The sequence below is a fragment of the Saimiri boliviensis genome, chromosome 15, assembly GCF_048565385.1.
Source record: "Saimiri boliviensis isolate mSaiBol1 chromosome 15, mSaiBol1.pri, whole genome shotgun sequence".
NCBI classification, from domain to species: Eukaryota; Metazoa; Chordata; class Mammalia; order Primates; family Cebidae; genus Saimiri; species Saimiri boliviensis.
In genome coordinates this window covers 11,231,053-11,247,475 of record NC_133463.1, presented here as the reverse complement: position 1 = coordinate 11,247,475, position 16,423 = coordinate 11,231,053, and the positions used below count along the sequence as shown (strand labels likewise).

Below are 16,423 nucleotides of genomic sequence, written 5' to 3'. Positions count from 1 at the left end.
ATTGTCAATATTAGACAGATCAACCAGACAGAAAATCAACAAGGATATCCAGGACCTGAACACAGACCTGGAACGAGCAAACCTAATAGACATTTACAGAACTCTCCACCCCAAATCCACAGAATATACATTCTTCTCAGCACCACATCACACCTACTCTAAAATTGACCACATAATTGGCAATAAATCACTCCTCAGCAAATGCAAAAGAACAGAAATCATAACAAACAGTCTCTCAGACCACAGTGCAATCGAGTTAGAACTCAGAATGCAGAAACTAACTCAGAACCGCACAGCTTCAAGGAAACTGAACAACTTGCTCTTGAATGTTGACTGGATAAACAATGAAATGAAGGCAGAAATAAAGATGTTCTTCGAAACCAATGAGAACGAAGACACGACATACCAGAATCTCTGGGACACATTTAAAGCAGTCTCTAGAGGAAAATATATAGCAATGAGTGCCCACATGAGAAGAAAGGAGAGATCTAAAATTGACACCCTATCATCAAAATTGAAAGAGCTAGAGGAGCAAGATCAAAAAAACTCAAAACCTAGCAGAAGACAGGAAATAACTAAGATCAGAGCAGAACTGAAGGAAATAGAGACACAAAAAACTCTTCAAAAAATCAATAAATCCAGGAGCTGGTTTTTTGAAAAGATCAACAAAATAGACAGACCACTAGCCAGATTAATAAAAAAGAAAAGAGAGAATAACCAAATTGATGCAATAAAAAACGATAAAGGGGATATCACCACAGATTCCACAGAAATCCAAACCATCATCAGAGATTATTACAAACAACTCTATGCACATAAACTAGTAAACCTGGAAGAAATGGATAAATTCCTGGACACCTGCAACCTCCCAAGCCTAAACCTGGAAGAAGCCGAAACCCTGAATAGACCAATAACATGGTCTGAAGTCGAGGCAGCAATAAAGAGCCTACCACCCAAAAAAAGCCCAGGTCCAGATGGGTTCACAGCTGAATTCTACCAGACATACAAGGAGGAGCTGATACCATTCCTTCTGAAACTATTCCAGACAATCCAAAAAGAGGGAATCCTTCCCAAATCATTTTACGAGACAAACATCATCCTGATACCAAAACCCGGCAGAGACTCAACAAGAAAAGAAAATTTCAGGCCAATATCCATGATGAACATAGATGCAAAAATCTTCAATAAAATACTGGCAAACCGATTGCAACAGCATATCAAAAAGCTCATCCACCATGATCAAGTAGGATTCATCCCGGGGATGCAAGGCTGGTTCAACATACGCAAGTCCATAAACGTAATTCACCACATAAACAGAACCAAAGACAAAAACCACATGATTATCTCGATTGATGCAGAGAAGGCTTTTGACAAAATTCAACAACCCTTTATGCTAAAAACCCTCAATAAACTAGGTATTGACGGAACGTATCTCAAAACAATAAAAGCTATTTACGACAAACCAACAGCCAATATCATACTGAATGGGCAAAAATTGGAAGCATTCCCTTTGAAATCTGGCACTAGACAAGGATGCCCTCTCTCACCACTCCTATTCAATATAGTACTGGAAGTTCTAGCCAGAGCAATCAGGCAAGAAAAAGAAATAAAGGGTATCCAAATTGGAAAGGAGGAAATCAAATTGTCTCTATTTGCAGATGACATGATTGTATATCTGGAAGACCCCATCATCTCAGCCCAAAATCTCCTGAAACTGATAAACAACTTCAGCAAAGTCTCAGGATACAAAATCAACGTGCAAAAATCACAAGCATTCCTATACACCAGTAATAGACTTCAAGAGAGCCAAATCAAGAACGAACTGCCATTCACAATTGCTACAAAGAGAATAAAGTACCTAGGAATACAACTAACAAGGAACGTAAAGGACCTCTTCAAGGAGAACTACAAGCCATTGCTCAACGAAGTAAGAGAGGATACAAACAGATGGAGAAACATTCCATGTTCATGGTTAGGAAGAATCAACATCGTGAAAATGGCCATACTGCCCAAAGTAATTTACAGATTCAATGCTATTCCCATCAAGCTACCAATGACCTTCTTCACAGAACTGGAAAAAAACACCTTAAACTTCATATGGAACCAAAAGAGAGCCCGCATAGCCAAGTCAATTCTAAGCAAAAAGAACAAAGCGGGAGGCATCACACTACCGGACTTCAAACTATACTACAAGGCTACAGTAATCAAAACAGCATGGTACTGGTACCAAAACAGAGATATAGACCAATGGAACAGAACAGAGGCCTCACAGGAAATACAACATACCCACAACCATCTGATCTTCGACAAACCTGACAAAAACAAGCAATGGGGAAAGGACTCCCTGTTTAATAAATGGTGTTGGGAAAACTGGCTAGCCATGTGCAGAAAGCAGAAACAGGACCCCTTCCTGACACCTTACACCAAAATTAACTCCAGATGGATTAAAGACTTAAACATCAGACCTAATACCATAAAAACCTTAGAAGAAAATCTAGGCAAAACCATTCAGGACATAGGTGTAGGCAAGGACTTCATGATCAAAACGCCAAAAGCAATGGCAACAAAAGCCAAAATAGACAAATGGGACCTAATCAAACTCCACAGCTTCTGCACGGCAAAAGAAACAGTCAGTAGAGTGAATCGGCAACCAACAGAATGGGAAAAAATTTTTGCAGTCTACCCATCTGACAAGGGGCTGATATCCAGAATTTACAAAGAACTAAAGCAGATCTACAAGAAAAAAACAAACAAGCCCATTCAAAAATGGGCAAAGGATATGAACAGAAACTTTACAAAAGAAGACATACAGGAGGCCAACAAACATATGAAAAAATGCTCATCATCACTGGTCATCAGAGAAATGCAAATCAAAACCACATTGAGATACCATCTCACACCAGTTAGAATGGCGATCATTAAAAAATCGGGAAACAACAGATGCTGGAGAGGATGTGGAGAAATAGGAACACTTTTACACTGTTGGTGGGAATGTAAATTAATTCAACCATTGTGGAAGACAGTGTGGCGATTCCTCAAGGACCTAAAAATAGAAATCCCATTTGACCCAGCAATCCCATTACTGGGTATATATCCAAAGGATTATAAATCATTCTACTACAAGGACACGTGCACACGAATGTTCATTGCAGCACTGTTTACAATAGCAAAGACCTGGAACCAACCCAAATGCCCAACGATGATACACTGGATAGGGAAAATGTGGTACATATACACCATGGAATATTATGCAGCCATCAAAAACGATGAGTTCACGTCCTTTATAGGGACATGGATGAACCTGGAAACCATCATTCTCAGCAAACTGACACAAGAGCAGAAAATCAAACACCGTATATTCTCGCTCATAGGCGGGTGTTGAACAATGAGAACACATGGACACAGGGAGGGGAGCACTACACACTGGGGTCTGTTGGGGGGAAATGGGGGAGGGGCGGGGGGTGGGGAGGTGGGAGGAGATAGCATGGGGAGAAATGACAGATACAGGTGAGGGGACGGAGGGCAGCAAAGCACACTGCCATGTGTGTACCTATGCAACAATCTTGCATGTTCATCACATGTACCCCAAAACCTAAAATGCAATAAAAAAAAAAAAAGAAAAGAAAAAAAAAAAAAAAAAAAAAAAAAAAAAAAAAAAAAAAAATATGTAATCAGTACATTATTACAAGAAAAAGTAAATATTGGAGGATGTTTTTCTCACTGCTTTACTTAAGAGTGAGCACTAACTACTAAAATATAAATATTCTGAAAAAAATATACAAATATTCTGCATCTGATTTTGCTTCCATAAGCCATCATGCTGTGATGTCAATTTACAGTCACTTGTTCTATGTCTACTCCATGCTAGGCACAAACAAAACAGGTAAGTCAGACCTTGTTTTGCAGATAGTCACAGGCCATTAAGAAAGAAAGAAACAGTCTGTTAGGAAATGAAACAAGCAATTTCAGTCAGTACAATACTACTGGTATGTGCAAGCTTTAAGATTCAGCATAGCCAGGGAGTTATATATGTGTAGTGTGACAGTGGCGAGGGGTCAATTAACGTGTCTATCCTCCATCAATCCATCCACTGTGCATCCATCCATCCATCCATGACTGTTACAAGCTAATGTGAAACATCTGACCTAATTAGGGCAGTTCTGACATTTGCTGTGCACCTAAGGACCCTGAGCAACTACAGTAAAAAAAAAAAAAAAAAAGAAAAAGAAAAAGAAAAAAGAAAACTAGCTTTTCAAGAAATATTTCTATCCATTGTAACCTGCTTAAATATGAAATATGGTTGACAGTTTTTAATCTGTTACAATTAGGCTTTCACATCTTTAATACAACAGTTTGAACACCACAAAATTTCATCCATCCATGCAAAGGGAACACTATTTCATGCACTAACTTCTAAAACCCCCCGAATGGAAAGTTATATTAAACCAAGCTTACTCCCCAGAAACATAGTCTATGAGAGTTCAGGACTAAAATCAAACACATACAACCTTTCATTCCTGAGCCAGGAATCTAAAATGACAAGAATGTATTCTTGAGATGGCAGAGTAATTAAAGAAGAAAATAATCAACATTATTGTTTAAGAAAACACACATGCACACACAGTATCTATCCTACCCGTTGTGCTGAGAGGAAATGAAAATCTCATTTGGTATTACTCTACAATGATTTTTCTTAAGTGAGAGACTTCCCACAATAATCCATTTCTTATTTGGCATTTATTTTTAAAAGGATGAGCTATGACTACTCACACAAGCTGTTTTCAAATTCTACCGCTGAAAAATCATTCCTAAAAAAAAATTTCTTAAACTCAGTGATCAGATGTTTAACATCTGCTATGTGCTAAACAAAGTCAGGAATGCAAAACACAGTGCTTGGAAATAACAGAAACATAATGAATGCATTGATTGAATGCAGGGAGAAGGTAACATGTGGCCTGAGTCTGAAGTAGGTTAGATCTTGGCTGTAGAGATGCAGCTAATAAACACATGAAAAATTTAAAACTAAAACTTCATAATATAAAACAATAACAAAACATCCCTGAGAATGATACACTTAGAAATGATTAAGATGGTAAATTTTGTATGATGTTTTTCAGCTCAACTGGAAAGGAAAGGAGGGTAGGGGGAAGGAAGGGGCAGGATAATCAAGAGAGAAGGACACCAATGCCTTGGAGGAAGGGAGGCAGAAGGGGCAGGAGGGTTGAGGCCTGAGGAAACCCAAATAATGGGAAACTCCCCCACAGAGGCAAGGATGTCAGGTGTCAGCAGGGTAAGAAATTCCAAGAAGTATAATGGTGAGATCAGTATTAATATTTCTTTTTAAAATAAAAAAATCAGCACCACCATAACAGCCCCACCAAATCTGCACTAAAAGTATTTTCAATGCTGTTTTTACCCTCAAAAGATGAACAGATAATCATCCTGAAAATGCAGACACTTCGGAAAGAGGCTAAGCTAGAGAAAAACCACTACAAACTGCTGTTTGCCAAACAATTCACTGATGACTTACTTCTGTAATAATGAACTACCCTTAAGCACCCTAGAGCTTCAAGCTGGGTTTAAGGATGACTAAGAAATATTTAGAATCAACACTGAATTTCCTCAGTACATACATAACCTTTGGATGTGAATCATTAAGCTTTTATGCGAATAACTGTTCTGGAGAAACTGAAAGAGAGTTAAGATGAAGATGCTAAAGTTTAAATTAAATCCTATTTCGACATTAAAATTTTTTTTCAATGTTCTCAAACTGGTCTCCAAGCACACTAAGATATCAATATTCATGCACATTGAATAGCCCAGAAAAAAAGCTCTCAAGTTTTACAAGAGATTAGTCATTTACCAAAACAAGTATAAACTGTACAGATAGAATTCCTCTATTACTATTCCTACTTAATAGGAAATTCCCTCTTCAGATCTTTACTAAGTACCATGACTTGATTGATAAAGTCACAGAGAGATAGAGAGAGAGAGAGAAAGAGAGAAAGAAAGAAAGAAAGAGAGAGAGAGAGAGAGAGAGAGAGAGAGAGAGAGAGAGGAAGAAAGATGAATTACAATTTGGTGAGGTACTGAGTGTCTCCCGTCAACTGCTGGAACTGCAGCCCAGATATGGTTCAGGGACGCCACTGAGGTGATGGGTGGAGACTATGACACCTCCTTCTACTCTGGAACTTCTGGAGGAAACAAAAATGACAGCTTCCAGGCATAGTCCACATACCTCTATAGTTTATGAATGCATCCCTTAGTCGCACACCTTACTACAAACATCCTGCCCCAACAGAGACCTCAGAGCAAAGGCTTCAGGTACTTAATATTTACTTTTTCCCTGCAGACAGGCTGAGACTCCTGGATCAAGGTGTAATAATTATCTAACTATTTGAAATCCTGCAGAATGCTCATGTCACTGCTTCCAAAAAGGCAGAATATCTCATTCTTATTAAAGAGTCTTCACTGTTTTCATAGGAAAGCTGTCTACTGAGTTTGTATTTTCTACCTAATCAAATTTGCTCCTGGAATACTATTTTCAATATCTTTTGGAAATGCCACCCTACCATCACCAAATTTTCTCTTCATAACGCTTCTATCCAACTTTCTTTGCTTTGAAAATGTGTTAACATTATGGCTGTCAACATCAGCTCTAGAAAGCTGCCAAATATAGAACAGGCTCCTCAGCCCAACACATAAGACCTTATTACCCTCTGTCCTATAGTAAAAATTCTCTCCAACATTTGTAAAACCACCAAACACTGCACATTTAACAGAGCTCCAGTCACTACAGTAAAGTGTAACATCACAGAAAATAGCAAGGTCTAGTGTAAGACTGGAGATGCAGTAATCAAAACTGGCCATTATGGTGGCCTGACTTGGCATCAATGACTCTTCTTACAAAATAAGTGAGAGAAGGAGCAGATAACGCAAGTTGAAAATTAAGAAATGCTGTTTTATCTAGGGTAAGGGGCATACGTTTTCTTCTTAGATACTTGCTCTAAGGGAGTTCCAAAAGTTGCTCCAGCAAGGAAGAAATTATATACCAGGCGTCCCCAAACTTTTTACACAGGGGGCCAGTTCACTGTCCCTCAGACCGTTGGAGGGCCGCCACATACTGTGCTCCTCTCACTGACCACCAATGAGAGAGGTGCCCCTTCCTGAAGTGTGGCGGGGGGCCGGATAAATGGCCTCAGGGGACCGTAGTTTGGGGACGCCTGTTACCTATGTACATGTAAGTGGTACTAAGGCTTTCTCATTATCTCAGGTTTGCTAATGGATGAGTATGTTGTATTTAATGAAGATTCCTGGTGTACACAGTACTATAGACTAGAAAGGACACAATACGTGGAATCATGAGTCTTGAGTTACATTTGATAGTTAACTCCTGGGCCCCAGACAACCTCTCTGTGCCTTAGTTTCCCCATCTGTGAAATGGGCACTCTTCAGAATGACAAAAACAATGTACAAAGGATTTCTGAGAAGCCAGGAGTCCTAGAAGACTGAATTACTAACACTTTTAAAGTCCATAGTCGTGTATTAATATATATAGTAAGGGTTGGTTTTGACAATTTAATTGCATAAAATATAAAAATTCAATTATAGCTAATTAGAGCTAATATAATAATGCTAACTTGGCCACTACCATGCTTAATTAATATCACATTTTATGCTACGGAAATGATTCTTATGTTAACAAAAAGATCACAGCAGAAAAAAAAAATTCACTTAATTAGCAAGGTGATGGTATTGGAACGTGAGGCCTGGGGAGATGATTAGGTCAAAAAGGCTGCACCCTCATGAATGGGATCCGTGCCTTTGACCAGGCTCTTAGAAAAGAGCCCTAGAGAGCTGCCTTGTCGCTTCTGCCATGTGAAGGCAGAGAAGGTACCATCTATGGGGAAGAAGCCCTCACTGTACACCAACTCTGCTGAGCCCTTGAACTTAACACTCCAAAACTGTGAGCAATCAATTTCTGTTGTTTATAAATTACTTAGCCTAAGGTATTTTGTTATAGCAACCTGAGCAAACTAAGACATTCTCTTTAAAGGAATGTCTGCCTTCTTGTATTAGGATATGAATATAATTTGTTTTTCATAAGATAAAAATCCTCCTTGGTCTGTGATCCATACTGCAGTGGTTTTCACAGATGGCTGATGACCTCTGAATTTTAACCAATAGATAAAACTTTAACTGATATAATCAACTACCAAGCATGCCTACCAGATGAAAGTTGGGTGGCTAACTGGCCTCAAGGTCACAATATAAAAGAAGTCCAAGTCATTGAAAGACACCACATATAGTAAAGCTGTTCACAGAAACAGACCTATGCCTCATGAGTACACAGAGTCTGCATGCAGTCAGATCAGAAAACAGTTCAATCCATTCACTGACCACTTACGAACAATCACTGGGTGCCAGGCCCTAGGGATAGAGCGGTCAAGAAACAGACAAAAGTTCCTGCCCTCAAGATGCTTAAATCCTCATCCTACTATTACTAAACTTCCTCACTGAAGAGAGACAAAACACTAGGAAGAGAGAGCGTGGTTATGTGTTGTTAGCTGACGCCCTGCTGCAGCTCTGATGACTGCTGATGCACGCAGCACTGCTGTGAGCAGTTAAGGGAATGGACTTCAAGTGTGCTCTGAACCCCACATCAGGCCCCATGCTACCCCTCCTCCCTAAATAAAGGTGGCAATAACCATCATAATTGCAGAGACCTATACCACAGCAACTTAGACTGTCAGCTCACAATTAATTCCACTTCACTAATTTTTAAAATAATGCTTCTACAGACTATTAAGCATTGACTTTTACCTAATTAAAGCTGCTTAAAAAGAGAGCTTTTTATTTTAGCCAGTTAACTCGTGATTTCCTAAAACTAAGTAGTATAAATGCTACATAACCTATGTAATATTTAATTGATAAAACAGTTTGAGGGCTCTGTTTCACTTCATCCATAAGTACTCTGCCCTGTCTCATAAAAATTTCCAAGTGTTGCCTGATTTTTAACCACAACTAGTACTTCATTCAAGAGCATCCGTGAATCCCTAAAGTCTGATGTGTGAGTGAGTTTTGCTCGTTTCAAGCTAAATGACAGCTGAAATATTTCCATTTGGTTTTTATTTTCTGATTCCATTGTGTCAGTGTCTAATTTGCAAAGTTACAAAGCTGATGATTTTGTTAAGTGTGACATCCACAGTCTGGCTACTAAGGTCCGTCTAAATCAGAAATTAGTGCAGGTAACTTACTCTGATTGCTCAGCTGCCACCCTAACAGCTTCTTTATTTACCTTGTAGCTGCTGCTTTTATATGGATATTTTAATATACAGACATTTTCTACATAATATATTTTTATTTTTTCACTCGTACATTTTTAATGAAAAGGTAGCTTTGAAGCACTGAGGTAAGCTTATAAAGCATGAACTATTATCAGAGGTATATTAGTTTTCTGCACGTTCCTGAATGTTATCTAAATAAAGCTGTCAGGCAGCTTTTGAAGGACTGCACATACAGTTGCATAGGCTGCACACTGCACAATCTCAGGGGCATCATGACCATGGTAGTCTATGTAAGTGGTACCTCTAGGATTGCACATGATTCACTTGTATGAGTATATGCAGTGCTTCTGAGAACACATGTATCTAGGTATGAACTCATGCTGCCCTAGAAAGTAATTCACAAGTAGCACAGATGAGGTGCGTTTTTCAAGCCCCCTAAAACACATCTAAGCCCAGAAAAATGGTATTCATATTCATTGGTTCAAATATCTCCCATAAAAGGGATAATGTGTATTCACACAGTCAAACCAAATGCAAATAAATAAGGGAGCTATGTATTACATTTTTGTAAAGACAGTGCAGTATAGCAGTCAAGAGAAGGGAATTCTAGAATCAGTCTGATTGGATGCAAGGACCAGCTTCACCACTTATTAGCTTGTGTGACCCTGATCAAATCATTTCACCTCTTTATGCCTCAGTCTCTTCATCTATAAAGTGGCATAACAGAACCTACCTCAGAGCTGTTATGAGGATTACATTAGGTAATAAATGTAAAATAGCTAAAACAGTGCCTGGCAATAGCAAACTATGTTAAGTGTTTGAATTTTGTATTGGTTACATTAGGTGTTAAAAAAAAAAATCAAAGCACAAAGGGATCAGGTCAGGATTTTAAGAATTAGTGGTGTAGGGACAGGCGCTACGGCTCACGCCTGTAATCTCAGCACTTTGGGAGGCCGAGGCGGGTGGATCACGAGGTCAAGAGATCGAGACCATCCTGGCCAACAGGGTGAAACCCTGTCTCTACTAAAAATACAAAAATTAGCTGGGTGTGGTGGCGCGTGCCTGTAGTCCCAACTACTTGGAAGGTTGAGGCAGGAGAATTGCTTGAACCCGGGAGGTGGAGGTTGCAATGAGCCGAGATCCCCGCCACTGCACACTCCAGCCTGGCGCCTGGCAACAGAGCAAGACTGTCTCCAAAAAAAAAAAAAAAAAAATTAGTGGTGTATTCCAGATTAAAAACGAAAGCTCTTGACCAACAGGGAAGTTTTGAGGAGACCAATCTGTTTCACAAGTCAACTTTCTGACAGTTAAAATCCCTAACTTGAAGTAATCATTAGGTCTGAAAAGCAAACTCACATGCACTGAGTGTTTCCACTATTGATGCAGCTGTCCTGATGGGGCACCAGGCTGGTGCATCACAGCCTTCAGTGCCTCGGCTGATATTTACTGGCCACCTCTCCTCACAGGTAGTGACATATCTAGGGGACAAACAACTCCAGTTTACCTAATCAGCTGCCAATAAAACTTCAAATCCTACAAGGAAATAAACTGTCCGAAGGCTCATGTGGCTTGCCCTGGTGAGGTGTTTGCTGCTTTCATTCATGTTCTTTAAATATCAGCTAATCCCTGGTACATTGCACTCCCACCTTGGAAAATCATCGCATTCACTGCAGTGCAAACAGGCCCTGTTCCTGGTGCTGTGAGAGAGAAGGAAGTGTTACAAAGATGAAAGCACCATGCAAAGTTTCCCAGGCTAGAGGGAGCCAGGCCTTTTCCCACAGTGTGAAGTGGACAGCTAGAAACCAGAAAAATTCATAGCATGTTAACTTGCAGATGCATTTTATCTATTTCAATTCTTATGCAAGCATCCCAGGAGAGCCGATAACCAGCTTTGATGTGGATTACAGTTTTAGATAGTAGAAAACTCAACATATACAAGAAACATATTTTTAAAGAGAATTAAATATATGCAACATTCAAGCTCCACTTACACCTACATCTAGCAATTCTAGAAAAGCACAATCCTACTCATAAAATGCTGGCACACAATGGTGCACACATTATCTAACTGCACCAAAATGTCCCAGAGTACCTCTTGCAACCAATCGCCTAACTAGTTCTCTCAGAAGAAATAAGATGGGGAGATCCCACTGGGAAAAACTGAAGTTTGTATCACACACACACAAAAAACTCCATGTAAATTAGAGGTCTGATTAAACTAGGAATAGGTATGTTGTGTAAAAGAATCTCTGCAAAAGCAGCCAAAAGACAAATGGGTCCCCTGATTTCATCTCTGCATGATGCTGACATTGCACTCACAATTCTCATTACTGCCGGGTTGCACCAGAAAATCAGGAAGAGGCACCCAAACCCTGTAACTCGACAGCTTAATAAAAATGCATATGTTCTATTTTTAAATTAATCAACATCTGTGATTTTAGAATTTCTTCATCTTAAAGGCAATTAGTAGCATACACTGGATCACATGTGTAGAATCTAAAAAGATGGAATAGGAGCTTTCAGTCCAATAACAGCACTTGTAATTTTTCTGCCTGATTATAACAGTCAAATAAAAAATTCTATGTCTTATGAAAACAGAGAAATCAAAATCTATTTTACTCAGCCATCTCATGGTAAACAGGAGGAAACTGAGGTCTGGAGAGTTTATACTCTGTACGCAAGGCTATATCCCACTAAGAACTAACTGAAGCTAGACCCCTGCTTATTTCATCTAAGAAAAATCAGAATGCAAGGAAATAATTTCAGTTCTTAGCACTGCTTCCTGACAGACAACGGAATTCAGCTGTCTGTCAACCATCTGGTAGTTAAGTGATTACTGAGTCCTACAGCTGAAATTCAGGGAATAGAAATACATGTACCAGTTTAGGGAAAGTCTTCCTTGGCAGATGGTTAAGTGTTGATGACCCCCATTTTTCCTCCACCAATCAGTGCAATGCAAGGCATCAATGTCACAAGTTGGTGACAGCTGATTACCACTGTAGTGAGTGAATTTTACCAAGCAGGGCTGTGCCCCTACTTTCCCTACACGGCAACAAGACTCCCCCATGGGTTATGGTTTCCATCGACTGTGTGGCTCGCCCCACATAGGCAGTAGCAGCAGAATAACAACAAATCAAACTTTTGGGGGTCGGAGAGTCAGAATCAGTGAAGAACATTTGCTGACACGTTGGCTAAAATATCACAGCCATTCATTAGTGAGGAGCACTGATGGTACATAGTCACGACAAGATGTTTCAGATGCAGATAGAAGGGTAACGTAGAAGAGTAGGAACTACCATTACATTTTAGATTAAAAGAGTGGTCCTATTTCTTGCTGGATTGAACACTTCCACTTATGTTCAGGCCCTCACCTGGATATGTTAGTGGGGTGTGCACAGGTGATGAAGATTTTCCCATTTCTAAACCTCTGCTTTTAAAAAAGTGTACATTTATCACTACCATTTATTTTAGCTATAAACCATGATATGCTAACTTAAGGATAGCAGAGAGAGACATCATAAGTGGACATTTTCAATCTCATTAAAAACTGATTTTTTTAAAAAAGCTGATCCTGCTTTGCTATAATTCATTTTCCACTTACCTTAATGTAAGTCTCTAGATTTTCAAATCAAAATACAATTTTAATGTTCATAATATAATTGTTAGCAAAAAAAAAAAAGGAGAATGGTGCTTTTAAAATTATATTGGAAACAGGTACTATTTCCTAAAATGTGAATGCATCCATTCTTGGGGGAAGCATTCTGTTCTAGGTGGTGCTGCACGGGTTAGGGTTTTCTTTTCCTCCAGCTGTAATCTACATGGAGAGGCGCTGGTGTGCCTGGTCTCTATGTGTGCCTGTGATGCTGACGCGATGACTGTGCGGGACCCACAAGCCAATGCCTGGGAGAGTAGCCGCTGCATGCACATGGCACATGCTCACTGGGCTACAGAAAGCATATTTCAGGTATAGGTAAAATGAAATGCTTAGAGGAAAGTAAACTGCTTCTGTGTGCTATATGGTCAATAAATAAACTCACATAATGTAGATGCATCCACTTTGCGGAGAGAATTACTTGTGCCCAAATATCAAGTAAGGAAAGGTAAATATTTTGCAGGGAAAAAAACCCACAAAGGGTTCACTCAAAAAGAGCTGAGGTGGGTACAGTATGCCGAAGAAGCTGACCAATTCCAGCACTGTGGAAGGCAGGGATGGGAGGATCACTCGAGGTCAGGCATTTGAAATCAGCCTGGGCAACACAGTGAGAGGCTGTCTCTACAAACAAAAAATTTAAATTTTTTGTTTTTTATTTACATTAAAATTTTTAAATTTTTTTTTCAAATTTTAAAGACTTAAAAATTTATTATTTTTTTAATTTAAATTTTAAAACTTTATAAATTAGAGATGACATCATCTCTACAGGCATGGTGGCACATGCCTGTAGTCCCAGCTACTTGGGAAGCTGAGGTGGGATTGCTCACACCCAGGAGTTCAAGGTTACTAAGGTGAGCTATGATCGTATCACTGCACTCCAATCTGAGCAAGAGAGTGAGACCCTGTTTCTAATATGTGTGTGTGTGTGCACACGTGCGCATGTATAAATATATATAAGAGCTGACCTTCATAAGGTGGAGGCTAACCTCACTCGGTGCGACTCAAACCACCACTGTCAGGGGGCAGATGTGAAATTTGGCTCTGAAATTTCTGCTGTACTTCCCAATGTCCCATAGATAGGAGTGACTCCTAACACAGCCTACTCAACAGACATAACTTCTTAAAGGACTATTTTTAAAATTGTGAGAAGAATACTATGAGTGACATTTCAACACCATATAAACTCAATGAGATCCCACAATTATGAGACTGTTTCTACACGGATGGTGAGAAGTTCAAAAGCAAAGAGTTAAAAAATGGAGCTGGAGACAAAGGCCTTCTTGGCCCCTGAAACTGGCCTGTGGTGCTTCAAGGTGGACTCGTCTGACTCAGCCAACCAGCAAGGAGCCAAACAGGGACCAGACACATTGCGGGCACTCTGCAGGAAACAAGTTTCCTTTTCCAGTCAAATTAAGGCTGATCTAAGAGTGCTCCCTGCATTTTTAGCATAACCCAAACATAGGAGGTTCTGAGAATGACGATGACTCTAGGCTCAGCAGGGCCAGCAAGGAGGGGCCCTGTGAGTGCCAGCCCAGGCTGGGCCCCGGCGACCCGACCCCAAGGAAAACCCCTCATAGCCTCTATGTCAGGCTGATATGCTTTCCTCAGCTCCTTCCGGGAATTCTGTCAAAAACACAAATCTTGTTGGCTCAGTCAAATGCTAAATTTAAAGAAATACAGGATCAGCTAACAACTCTAGTGGGTTAACTATGTGCTTTTCAATCAACAGCCATGTCTTTCCGGCACCGCACAGCAGACGCCCTGAATACATTTGTTAAGTGAACCAATGAATGAGCAAACACAAACACACAGCTGTTTAGGAAATTCCTGAATGCCAAGCTCTTCTCCGGGTCCGGGATGAAGTGGATCTGAAGGGCGGGTATAGAAAGCTGATCACTTTTAATATCATTTGATGCAACTGTCACTTTTCAGAGATTTTTTTTTCTTTTTTTGAGACAGACTTTCACTCATTCTGTCACCCTGGGTGGAGTGCAGTGGCGTGATCTCTGCTCTCTGCAATCTTTGACTCCCAGGTTCAAGCTTTTCTCCTGCCTCAGCCTCCAATAGTATCTGGGATTACAGGCCTGTGCCCCTACTTTTGTATTTTTAGTAGAGGGGTGTCACCATGTTGGCCAAACTGGTCTTGAACTCCTGAGTTCAAGTGATCTGCTCGCCTTGGCCTCCCAAACTGCTGGGATTACAGGTACTTTTAGATATTTTAATTACATGAAGAATAGCTATACTAAGAATATCTTTGCCATATTCTTACAACTATTTACCTGAAGGCAACTGTGAAATGATCTCCGTTTTCTCCTCTGTAAAATCAAGGAGTTAAAATTAAATATGCAACATCTCCTTCTTCAATACTCCAGGATTTCATATGCAAAATACAACACAGTTCTGAGCAAAGAGAACAGTCATTAATGGTCCCAGGGCTGATGGTGAGGAGTGAATGGCAGCTCTGTAACCTAATCTAGAGTAAGCAGTGCCAGATATTTAATTTTTAAGTAAAAAGAGGTTACCATGAATTTCTATGCCATCAGCAATCAGTCAGGGAGAGGACTGCATGCTTTTTCAATAGGTGCAATTATTCTCCTAGTAGTACCTTTTGAAGATTAAAGAAACAAAAATTGGGTGAGCTACTAAGCAGAACAATCTAGAATTCATTTGGTCCAATACATCTTGCATTTCAAACCCAGACAGTCCCTGCTTGTGTCACACTTTGGTGATGCCTATCTGTTCAGCTGACAGACTCTAAACAAAGAAAATAGCCTCAGAGATGAAAGGCTAACTGCAGTGGGGGCAGGAAAAAGTGAAAATCAAGATAGCCAGGTATGACGGCCCCAGGCACCCAGAGAAAGAGAGAAAGTAACCAATTGTGTTTTACAATTCTAATCAAGTTAGGAAACAAGTCAGAAAACATTGCCAAGGCAGTACTCACTGAAAAGAGATGCCACTAAAAAAATTAAACAGATTGTGAACAGTACTCTTCTTGAAAAAAGGATTTCATCATCATGACTGATGTATGCAACCTAAACTAGAAAGCTTTTTTTCTTTAAAGAGACAGCATCTCACTCTGTCGCTCCGGCTGGAGGGCAGTGGCGCTATCAGCTCACTGACTCCTGGTGTTATCAGCTCACTAACTCCTGGGCAGCCTCTTAACTCCTAAGCTTAAGCAATCCTCCTACCTCAGCTTACTGAGTAGCTAAGGCTACTACAGGCATGCACCCCACACCAGGATAATTTTTAACTTTTCTTTTTTTTGTGTGGAGAGTGAGTCTCACTATGTTGCCAGGCTGATCTCAAACTCCTGGTCTCAAGCAATCCTCCGAGGCTGGCCTCCCAAAGTATTGAGAGTACAGGCTTGAGCCACCATTCTAAGCCCCAAATTGGAGAACATTTTTAACAACAACAACAACCACCACCACCACCACCACAACAACAACAACAACAACAAACTTCCTTTTAGAAAGAAGGCAAGTAA

At 40.0% G+C, this 16,423-nt stretch overlaps 1 protein-coding gene across 8 annotated transcripts in view; it reads right to left on the bottom strand.

Moving 5' to 3' along the window:
* The window catches only part of FAM110B (family with sequence similarity 110 member B), a 156,165-nt gene that overhangs the window by 93,770 nt on the left and 45,972 nt on the right, over window positions 1–16,423 (bottom strand). The gene's annotated exons all lie outside the window — the stretch shown is intronic.